Raw genomic sequence first — 11995 nt, 5'->3', positions numbered from 1 at the left:
TCTCTCTCTCTCTCTCTCTCTCTCTCTCTCTCTCTCTCTCTCTCTCTTCCATATCCTATGCTGTAAAATCTCTGATTCATCATTTTGTCTGGCACTCAATTAGACATGACTTTCAAACATGAATACTTCCTTCTACAAACTAACTTAACCTTCACTGTTTGGTAATAAAGGTGTGTGCTAAGGGCTGAGCCAAACCACAAGTAAAACCAGGTTTTGTTTGTTTGCTTGTTTGTTTCAGAAAATAACACAATCTCAGGGTTCACAGTGTGATCTAATATCCTGCAACAGACTAGCCCTCAAAAGCTATAAGCAAGCTCCAATTAAATGTTTCCTTTTATAAGAATTAACTTGTCAGAGTGTTGCCTCATAGCAAGAGAAGCATAACAGTATCTAAGTAACAGTATCTAAGTGAACAGTACTTAAATATAACAGTGCCTAAGTGTAACAGTACCTAAGTATAATAGTACTTAAGTCCAACAGCACCTAAGTGTAACAGTAACTAAGTGAATAGTAACTATTCGGAGGTGTAAGACCATGAAAGGCAGCCTGGTTTCTGGTCCACCACTGGCTAGAAATTTTGCCACACTCCCAGACTCTAGACTCCTGATACCAGGCCGCAACCCTCCTATAGATTTGTGTCGGTTAGTCACATAGGCCCCTCCTAGTACCTCCACAGGTAGAGGGCGTGACTACAGGCCATGGAGCCTCAAGACAGATCTCCATATTCATGAGGTACCTAAAGGCCAGAGGGCATAGCCAATTAAACATTCCTTCCCAGACTCTTCTCTTTGCAAAAGGTATTTAACCTCAGGCCCACCCTGAGGAAACAGGGGTTCAATTCTCATCTACTTTCCACCATGACAATAAACATCTTGGACCATTACTCTTTTTTCGAGATCTGCCATGGGGAACAGTGGAGCAAGCCTTCATCTACAGAGTCACTGTTTAATCTCCCATAGAAGACCTCTCTGCCTTCCCAACCACAGAGACCACCAACCTAAACAACCAAGTGAGCCACTGAGACCAAGAACTCTCATCCCCATGGGACACAGTCAGAGTCTCTCTCCCTTTTGGCCGTGGGCCGATCCAGCCTGTATGCCCCCACTTTGTTCTCAGCCCTTCTTCATCCCCCCAGCGGTGTCTGGAGTGCCAAGAGCCTGAGAACCAGATGAGCTACCTCCAGCTCCAGAGGGATCTCAGACTGCGTTCCCCACCCCCAAGTGGGGTCCTGCAGTGTGGAGTAAGCATAGTCAACATCCTGTGTCTTGTCTCTCCAAGCAGTGACCCTAGCCCCAATGGGGGGTGGGGGGTGGCAGACGTGGGACACACATCAACCCAACAACTCAACCCAACAAGGAGGTGTGGCCTTGTTGGAGGAAGTGTGTCACTGTGGGTGTGGACTTAAGACCTTCATCTCGGTTGCCTGGAAGTAAGTATTCTGCTAGCAGTCTTCAGATGAAGATGTAGAACTCTAAGCTCCTCCTGCACCATGCCTGCCTAGATGCTGCCATGTTCCCGCCTTGATAATAATGGACTGAACTTCTGAACCTGTAAGCCAGCCCCGATTACATGTTGTCCTTATAAGAGTTGTCTTGGTCATGGTGTCTGTTCACAGCAGTAAAATCCAAACTAAGACACTAAGACAACTAACTGTTTTGAATTATTATCTTAAGGAAACATCATTTTTACACCAGTGGTGTAAAATGTATTGTTTGGAATGAGAGAAAGGCTATCCCTATCCTTAGGACCATGCGTAATGTAACAATTCCATGAAAATATGTCTCATTTTAAGATATCTAGCAGATATTATATACCATAACTATTGCCATTTCTCAGAAGGAATCCCCTTCAATAATACCTCTGGATATCTCACAGACGAAGAAAAAAATAACTCAAATAGAAGCATAAGTCTAATGAATGTGCTAGCTGGGATCTATAGTTGATCTGCGATTAAAGCTGATGTTTTTCCTATCAGTGTGTTATATCTGTTAGGTACTCAACTCTAAGGCATGTCCTTAGTCTTATTCCAAAGTTAGTTATCTTTTCATTTTTGAGACCGAGTCTCATATAACCCAGGCTGGCCTAGAACTCTCCATATTGCCAAAGAGGATCTTGAACTCCTGATCCTCCTGCCTCTGCCTCCTGAGTGCTAGAATGACAGGTGTGTGCCACCACACCATGACCAGTTTTTCAGTGCTTCCATGCTAAGCAAGTACTCCAAGAACTGAGCTATACCTCCAGCATTAAAGTCTGTCATCATCATCACCATCACCATCATCTACAGAGGCCTAGGGATTTATCCCATGCCCTCATGCATGCTAAGCATGAACTTAACCACTGAACTATACCCCGAGCACTGAACTGAATTATAAATGGAAATGCCATCTCATAGAGTTGCTAACAGCAAGCAAAGGAGAAAACAAAATTGCCTAGTCTTAAACAAAATGCCTTTTATTCTGCTCCTAAGCCTACAGAAGACTGACATTCATAGACCATGTGCTTCTGGCACTCAAAATCAAACTCTTCCTGCCTCATCTTCTAAATTTAAATCTACTTTTAAAACACTCTCCCAGTGGAATCTGTCCAGATTCTCCAAATGGCTCTAGACCTGACACCTGCACAGAAATCCTATTATGCTGAATCAGATCTAAAAGCTCCTAAAGGCTAAGGCCTGTCCCTACCTCTCCCTGCCCTATAGACATGGTACTGTCACTTTCATATGAACAGGGACTAAAGAATCGTAGACTCACAGTTATCTGATCTAACACATTTTCGGCTCTATTTGCACATGGCTTGTCAATGCAGCCATGTCGGCCTTAAATTTGTCTTATTTGTCAGCAACTCTGTGGGAAAGATGGCGGTCAACAAGTTTTAGGGGGAAGAGCTCATTATGGCCAAAGAAGAAAACTCAGCAGGGTTCAAAAACTATAAAGCATACTAAATAAGAAACGGGAAGGTACAATAGGTATCAGAGAGGAGGGGGCTCTGTCTCCTGTTGCCTGCAACGTGACTGGATTGATGACTGATGCCAGATTCTCACTTGGCTTCAGTGACCAGAAATGCTTTTCATCCCATCTCTTGCTGGTCGGAAGATCATGCTCCCCCAGGGACCTAGCACTTCATAATAATGATTCATTATTTATTCCAGCCCCGGGACATTTCAAATGAGTGTTTCAACTACTGCTGGTTATTATATTGGATTTAACTCTCCTGATGCATTTATTGACACCACGGGGAATCACTGAGATGCAATTCTCTCTCTTCACACCACTCTGAAGCCACATCCTTATTTGATTTTCTTTCGTGAACACTGAAACCTAGCCTAGAGAATCTCTTCTCCAATAATTAATCTAAATAAATACATTTGTGAGTTAGCTAATGAATGTCTTACCAAAGTAGCAGAGTAAAAATTAATGACACAAGTTGTACCAAACTGATTGTTCTTTTTCTTAAGGAACATGCCAAAACATGACCTGTGCCAAGGTAACCATCAGGGCAGGATCCACATCTGAAGACTCCCTAAGCAGCTCCAGAGGAAGGGACTGACAAGCCATTTACTGGCATGTGCTGTTCTCACTCTTTTTCTTGGTGGCATTATGTAAGTACCATGGAGTAGAAACTGGAGACCCTATCTACTCCTCTTTAATATCATAAATCTTTCTTCCTGGCCTTACTACTTCTGCTTCCTGAATCCCAGGATTCATACATCCTACAAAAAGACAGACTAGGCCACCAAAAAATCCAGTAGGCTGCTCCAGGATGTGGCTGGAACACCAAACTCCTTGGTATCAAGAGAAGAAAGCAAACAGCATCAAAAAGATCCCCTAAAGATCTAGAGTTAATGAGCCATCGTCAAACCTCAGTGGAACATTGCCACGAGTCTTCACGATTGTGTTTCCCTCCTAAGACAGACCTTAGAGCAGTGGCTTTCAACCGTCCTAATGCTGCGGTCCTCATGTATTGGTACAGGTTCTCATGTATTGGTAACCCCCAAACTATAAAATTATTTTTGTTGTTACCTCATAATTGTATTTTGCTACTGTGTCTCAGTTCCTAAGTCCGTGGAGGGAAAATGTGTTTTCCAATGGTTGCAACCCACAGGTTAAGAACTGCTACCTTTGAGAGGCGGGATGAGGAGGCAGGTAAGGTATTGTGCTCAGTCACAGATGTTCACAGATGCTCAGTCACAGAGTCATTTTTATACTGTGTCAGTGCTTGGGTTACGGCATCCAATGGAGTTAAGCTGTAACATTGAGAAATTACTTATATTAACTAACTAAATAATTGTCTTATACTGATCTTGGAGCATTTGGTTGTGAAGCTTCATGGGGGTCTCTACTCTACTTATTTTTTCCAACTTGGTACTGAACTCAGTCATAGTGGTCAAGGCATAGCTTTGTGTATGATAGAGGCCAAGGGCAAAAGGCACAGGTCTGGGCAGGGTTAAGGGTATTTGCACACTTTTGCTACACTGCTCGCTCTAAAACACAAGGCTTGACGGAGCTATCCCATGAAGAAATCCTTTCAATGGATCAAGGTCACCCATGAAAATAATGTCTCCCTCCTTTCAGACTTGCCACAAAACCTTTCTGACTTGATCCAACCAAACTCATCCACTACTCATTTTAACTATGAGAGGTTGATAGTATCTGCTAGACAGTAATAATAGACAATGTAGGTCTTTGTATCCAAAAAATGTTAAAAGAGTACTTAAAACCAGCAGATGCTGGGGCCGGAGAGATGGCTCAGTGATTAATAGCACTCACTGGCTGCTCTTCCAGAAGTCCTGAGTTCAATTCCCAGCAACCACATGATGGCTCACAACCATCTGTAATGGAATATGGTGCCTTCTTTTGGTGTGTCTGAAGATATAATGTACTCATATAAATTAAATAAGTAAATCTTAAAACAAAACAAAAAAAAACAGCAGATGCCTTTGGACTGAGAAAATAGACAAATGGATCAATGTGATATTGTTTTATAAGGTTTTGTCCAGTTTTGATCCAAAAACTTGCTGGTTCATAGTCACAGGAGGAACAGTTAATATAACTATCAATATTTGTAGGAATAAAGCATTATCATTTTGTCGGTTCAGATGAGAACACCGCCATATGCTCACATGTCTGACGACTTCATCTTCAGTCAGAGGCTGTGTGGGCAGGATTAGGAGTCATGGCCTTGCTGGAGTTGTGTCACTGGGGGAGGGCTTTTAGGTTTCAAAATACTGCATTTTGAGTTCATCTTCTCAGCCTCCTACTTGTGGATCAAGACTGAACTCTTGCCTGTTCCTGCCACCATCTTCCTGTTCACTCCACCATTGTGGACTCTAACTTCCCAAACCATAAGCTCGGGTAAGTGCTTTTTATGTTTATTTTTTTATTTTTGGCTTTTTGAGACAGAGTCTTTGTGTATTCCTGGCTATCTTAGAACTCAGTGTAGATCAGGCCATCCTTAAACTCACAGAGATCCTCCTGCATCTGCCTCTGCCCCTCGACATCTGCTTATAGGCTCCCCTTGATAAACTGCCTTGGTCAGGTGTTCTGTCACAGAAATAGAAAAGTAAGACAGTCATTTACCATCTACCAGTATCAAACCCAAGCAAAGCCAGGTCCGATCTCAATAAGGATATGGGGTCCAAAATATTGAAGAATTTACCTAGAATTCTATTCTCTTCTTTCTTTCTTTCTTTCTTTCTTTCTTTCTTTCTTTCTTTCTTTTCTTTTCTTTCTTATCTTTTCTTTCTTTTCCTTTTTTTTTTCTCTGTATAGCCCCAGATGTCCTGGAACTTGCTGTGTAGACCAAGCTAGTCTCAAACTCAAAAGTTCCCCTGCCTTGGCCCCCTGTGTACTAGGATTAAAGGCATATGCAATGACCATCAGATTATTTTCTTATTCTTAAAGCTAATATTTCTATTCTTTTAACATTCCAAAAGGCCTATAGCCAACCAACAAGCCATTTGACTAAAAATAACTGTAACCCAGTCATCAACTAAGCAGTACGTTTGTTAGAATCTCAATTCTTTAGTATCATTCCGTCACTAAAAAAATCAATTAAAGAAATAATTTATTAGTTTTAATATGCCACACAGGTCATAAATTACAGACCATTAAGTGGGAGGGAGTAAACCATCACATAAGAGTTCTCAACAGATATCACTAGCTAAAATTATTAATTAAACAAATTGAAATTTTTAACACAGACTTGCTTGTTCTTTTAAACAGATACGAGAATAACTCTGTAGACAATCAATCTAAGAGAGGTAATCTGGACCCAGGAAGTCAAATAGCACATGTTTGATCTCATATGTGGATGTCAGCTTTGGGTCTTCAGACATGCATGTTTCATTTGAAAAAAAAAAAAAAAAGACTCACAGAAGCTAGAAAACTATTAAAGGACAATGGGGGAGGGGCTTTCAAGGAGGGTTGATAGAATGTAACAATATAAAGCCTTAAAGGGGAGTAAGGGAACAGGAAGGGTTAAATGGAGCAGGGGCTAGGAAGGCTGGGTAGCAGAATGAGTATGGGGAGGAATAATTAATTCTAAAGGTCTTTCAAAGAATTTATATTGAAACCTAATACTGTAGAAGCTTCCTAAAATGCATGCATATGTAGTATACATACATACATACACACATATAAACACACATAAACTTAAAAGAGTTTAAATGAAGTATCACTATAATAGGAACATCACAGACCATTACCAGGACTGATGTCTTAGCTTGAGTTTTATTGCTCTGAAGAGACACCGTGACCACGGCAACTCTTACGAAGGAAAACAGTTCATCAGGGCTGGCTTACAGTTTCAGAACTTAGTCTGTTATCATCATGGCAGAGAGCATGGCAGTGTGAAGGCAGACACGGTGCCGGAGATGGAGCAGAGAGTTCTATATCTTGATCCACAGGCTTCAAAAGTGACTGTAAGCCACACTGGGTGTAGCTTGAGCATAGGAAACCTCAAAGCCCACCTGAGAGTGGTGACACACTTCCTCCAACAAAACCACATCTACTCCAGCAAGGCCACACCTCCTAATAGTACTGCTCTCTATGGACCATACATTCAAACACGTAAGTTTATGGGGCTATACCTATTCAAACCACCACAATTAGGTTATCTCTTTTAGAGCTGTTGTCCGACAGAATTATGTAGACCACACCTCCAAACATTATAGGGTATTGCTGTGACTCTTTGCTTACCCTCCGAGAACTTAATGTTCAACTCTCTGTTGAAGACACCCATACTTGAGTCATAGACTATGGTAAAAATCAAGCTGGTCCCTACCTTAAAGTTCCATTCCTACAGGCTAGCTTTCCTAGTGCTAGACAGTTGCAAGTACAATGCCAGAGAAGAAAAGCAGTTGCCAGTCCCACCCAGAGGAGAGCCCAGTGAGCGACAGAACAACTGGTCTGGAAAGGTAGGCCCACCAGTGGGAATGCTGGAAATGTTATGGAAGCAACCAATCACTCTCTGATTAAATTTAAGGTCTGCTCCTTGAGATGGAAGCCGTACCCAGCACCATTGACAGAGTCAAGAACAAGTGGCTAGACACATCATTAACTATAGGGGAGAACCTGAGGCTATTATCCTGCTGAGTGGATATAGTAATAAACTGCTTACTAGTTTCTCAATTTTGATACCTATAGGTTAGTACGACTCAATTCTCACCAGAGAAGCTGCTTCTTGCAGCAGATGACAATTAACAGAGACCCATGACTTCAAGAGAGAATAAGAGACTGAAGAGAACTCATCCTCAAATGGAACATCAAGATCACGCCCCCAAGGCCCCCAAGGCCCCCAAGGCCCCCAAGGCCCCCAAGGCCCCCAAGGCCCCCAAGGGATCATCAAGGACAGGACGAGATAACTGAAAGATTTAAGAGCCAGAGATGTCAGATGACTATCAGGAAACAGTAGTTTCTAAACACAACGGTGTGGGTGCATGTATACTACCACTCATTGTGCCTAAGACTTATAGAAGCTCAAGGCCAACAAAATCCCAGATTCCAGGCAAGGGTTTGCTACTGCAACTGATACCTTCTGGGATAGAAAAGGGGAGGGGGGGAAGGAGAGAGGGATAGAGGAAAAGAAAGGGAGAGGGAGAGGGGGGAAGGAGAAAGGGGAGAAGGGAGAGGGGAAGAGACAGTTTTCTTTAAGGGTATGAACCCTGGTAGACTAACCATGCTCCAAGGATTGGTCCCAGATACAAAAGATATTTGAGCAATCTGGAAAAGGCTTTAAAAAGAAACAAGAAAAAGAGAGGAAAATAGAAAGCACACTGTTGGGTGGGTGAGGAGGTAGATCTGAGAAGAGTTGAGGGAGGAGAGAGGAAAAATGATCAAAATGGATGACACGAAATGCTCTTAAGAGTTCTAATGAAAATTGACTGAAGAGAATAAAGGGACGAGCACTCGGAAGAGAGACGCTGTGTTAGCATATGCGCATGCGCACCTCCATCCACATGGAGGCACACATGAACACATACGCACAAAAAGACTACAAGACCCCTTAGTGCTCACTGCCTTTCAGAGTCTAGAGCCTGACCATCGAAGCTCCCGTAGCCTTGACTGCAGTGTCTCTGAAACAATCACGCAGTTTCCACTGCTACTGCTGACATTCAGTTCACTACACATCCACCAGCCGCCGCGCATGCCCTGCTTTTCTCTCTACCCAACAGACAAATTCTTTTTCTAATAGTCTTAGACCTCATGCTCCCTGTATAAAACATCCAGCAACGGACAGCAGCCCTCTTAGAGGCCTTGGAGCCTGAAGGGGCACAGTCTCCCTGTCTTTCCAGCCACACCTCCTTTCAGTGGCTTGCCCAAATCATCCCAGCCTCCTTCCTGGCCATGATTCATCTATGCTGTTTAACCCCTGCTCGCTGATGTTCTTTCTATTTCTGTCTGTCTGTCTGTCTGCCTGTCTCTATATCTCCTCTCCCTCTCCCTCTCCCTCTCCCTCTCCCTCTCTCTCTCTCTCTCTCTCTCTCTCTCTCTCTCTCTCTCTCTCTCGTCTAATGCTTTCTTCCCTCTATGCAGCCCCTGTATGTACCCAGCCGTCTATCCTAAAGTCAACCTCTAGCCGGACCTACCCTCCCACAGCTGCACTTTAACTCTCTGTCTCCTCCCACTAAAGCGAAAGCTCCTTATAGGCAGAGTCATCTGACCCGTCCTATGCTCTGTCCATGTGTTCGAGACCAGTTCCCTGTCACAAAACATATTTTTTAGTAAATATTTGTCAAGTAACCCAGTGGCCTCTGACAACAGGACCTCCTCTTCAAAATTACTAAATGCCAGTACTTTGTTAGACACAGCACACCTGGAAGGCACTATTTTCAAAAACAAACAACTTATCTCTTTGAAGAGAATAATTCAAACCATTGTGTGATAAGGCTGTATTCCAAAGTAAAGAAATGACTTGTCACGGGCCAGGCCGCAGGCCGTTCATCTTTCATTCCTAGTGGATTAAGATCTTCCAGCCTGATTTCAGCACCCTGATCGTCAGACTAAACCTGATGAGTTATTTCCTTTCTCCAGACAATTGATAAACAGAAACTCCTGGTCAATTCTCGGTATCATTTCCTCCATCTTTCATCTTCACAAACCTGTCTGCATCATCTTAATGTAGTTACAGCTCCACTCTGTGGAAAAACAAGGAAGGCAGGTTTAGAAATCCAATATCGGAATGTTTCCTGGGTGAACATTGAGAAAAAAATCTGTTAAACTATGTATAAGAGTATGTATAAGAGAATGGTAATCTATTAAAACACACACACACACAGAATAGACTGTCAAAGGCTATTGGATTCTTATTTAGGTAGAAAGTTAAAAAAAAAAAAAACTCTAAAAATTAACTATAACTCCAGGGTCCAATCTGTTTGATAATTTACCTGCTCTCTTTCCAGTCTTCTGTTTCTTATTTCTGTCGGCTTGAAACAGCTTAGCGACATTCTCTTAGGTATTTCAACCCTGACAGTAGTTACTAAGATGTGCATTTGAAGAATTCACAACCACAAAACACAAAGTTCCTTCCTGTCAGATCTAGAAACGAAATAATTAAAAGCAAATGATTTCCTATGTCTGGATGTGATTCAGGCCATGGCAACAAGCAGAGGCAGCATGCCCTTTTCTGAAAAGACAAAAAAAAAAAAAAAAAAAGAATATTTTTCACTGACTAGCCTATCTTGACCCTGGCCCGGGGGGAAAAAAACAATCCCTCACGAGGCTGCCAATAGCCAGGGATAATAGCAAATCAAGATCTCAGCGGTGTGCAACTGGAACAGCTTCCTGATCAGGTGCAGAAGTGAATTAATGATCCCTTCCAGGAAAGCCCGGAAATATTTTAACATGACTTTGAATGTGGCTGCCTTGAGATCATGGGTCTCCAAGCCACCGCAGGCAAACTCGATTTCTTTCTTTTTTTGTTTTGTTTTTTCGAGACAGGGTTTCTCTTATAGCCCGGGCTGTCCTGGAACTCACTCCGTAGACCAGGCTGGCTTCGAACTCAGAAATCCGCCTGCCTTTGCCTCCCAAGTGCTGGGATTAAAGGCGTGCGCCACCACTGCCCAGTGCAAACTCTGTTTCTAAACTGCATAGCCGCTACTGTGGTCACCGCTGAGATCTTCAACCCTTTCAGACCAGCTTCGACGTGTGTGAATATCGGAAACAGTGTTACTTTCCCCTCTGTAGCCCCCAAGAGTTAGTGCGAGCTCTCGTGTGCACTGGGTGATCACTGAACACATTTAGAAAGCTTAGACGCAAAGAAACTAGAAACTTAGCCAAGTTTATCTTTGCCTGGCCTGAGATAAACCCTTTATCTCCACCCTCCTCCACGCTTCTGTCTCTTTAGGCCTCAAGTTCTTCTTCTATCAAAACAGCCTTAAAAGCAGAGGTCTAAATTCCTTAGTTCTAAAATAAACGTTTGTTGGAGCTTCAAGAATGACCTTCCTCAAGGAGCTGAGTGGGCGGCAGAACTTTGAGATCCAGCCTGTGCGAGAATAAATCCGAAAACAGGCAGGCAGACTGCAGGGGAGGTTCCTGGAACCTGCGAAACTGCACGGTACAGCAGCTGCCGCCTTTGCCCACACTGTGGTTGCAAATTCGTTTCAAAATGTCAAACTGTAGCCGCTTTCCTTAGGTAGGGCATAGTCCACAGATGTGTAAACAATTAATTTTTTCCCGTCGGGAAAATAAGTACAAAGACACCTAAGGGACAGAGTTAGTACAACGACTGAACTCCGGTTCCACAAATAAATAAGAATTTATCGGCAGACGTGGTCAAGCCATGGTAAGCAGTGGATCAAAATGTGTGAGGTAGGATAGAATGAAAGAATATTTTAGCAGTGTGGACATTAATGTGCCGGTCCTTGTCTTCCAGAAGCTTCTACCTTCTGTATTACAAACTCTGTTTACAATGATCACTGCTCAGTTCTAGAACATAAGTAGGTACTGAGCCTATGACTGGCAGATATTCATTCACTGTGTGGACAATGATGAATAAGACGCGGCCCACTGCAAAGCAATTTACAATATAATAGGTTTAGCCAGAAATGTGTGCAAAAATATCGAATCACTCAAAATGAAATTCAGGAAATCCCCAAAGTCTGGACAGGGTTCTCTTCAAGGCTGCCAGCAGCTGTTCCTGTCTGGACCTGCTTTCTCTTAGCCAACAGCATGGAGGTCAATTAGAAGAAGCAGGCCTTTGCTGAGCCTGTAGATGCTAACAACTGCCCTGGCCCCAGCCTGTGGTTCCACCAGCCTGCCTAGGCCTCTGTGTGGAGAGTTTGAGCCTTGCCTCTCTCCGTCGGCCATCTAGCTGGCTGTATCGGATAAGTATGAGTTGGGTAAATATTTTCTTGAGGCTGAAAATTTCTAACGATTTGAGTAAACAGACTCCAGAGTTTCTGGTGTCGGGCCAACCAACCACGCTTTTTCTTTAGAAGGAAAAAAAAAGGCATCATCCCTTCCTTTTCTTTCTGCCTTTTGAAACATATGTGGGTAAG

The sequence above is a fragment of the Grammomys surdaster genome, unplaced genomic scaffold (assembly GCF_004785775.1).
Source record: "Grammomys surdaster isolate TR1022 unplaced genomic scaffold, NIH_TR_1.0 126028, whole genome shotgun sequence".
NCBI classification, from domain to species: Eukaryota; Metazoa; Chordata; class Mammalia; order Rodentia; family Muridae; genus Grammomys; species Grammomys surdaster.
The sequence above is the reverse complement of the archived record's forward strand: the minus strand, read 5'-3'. Positions refer to the sequence as shown.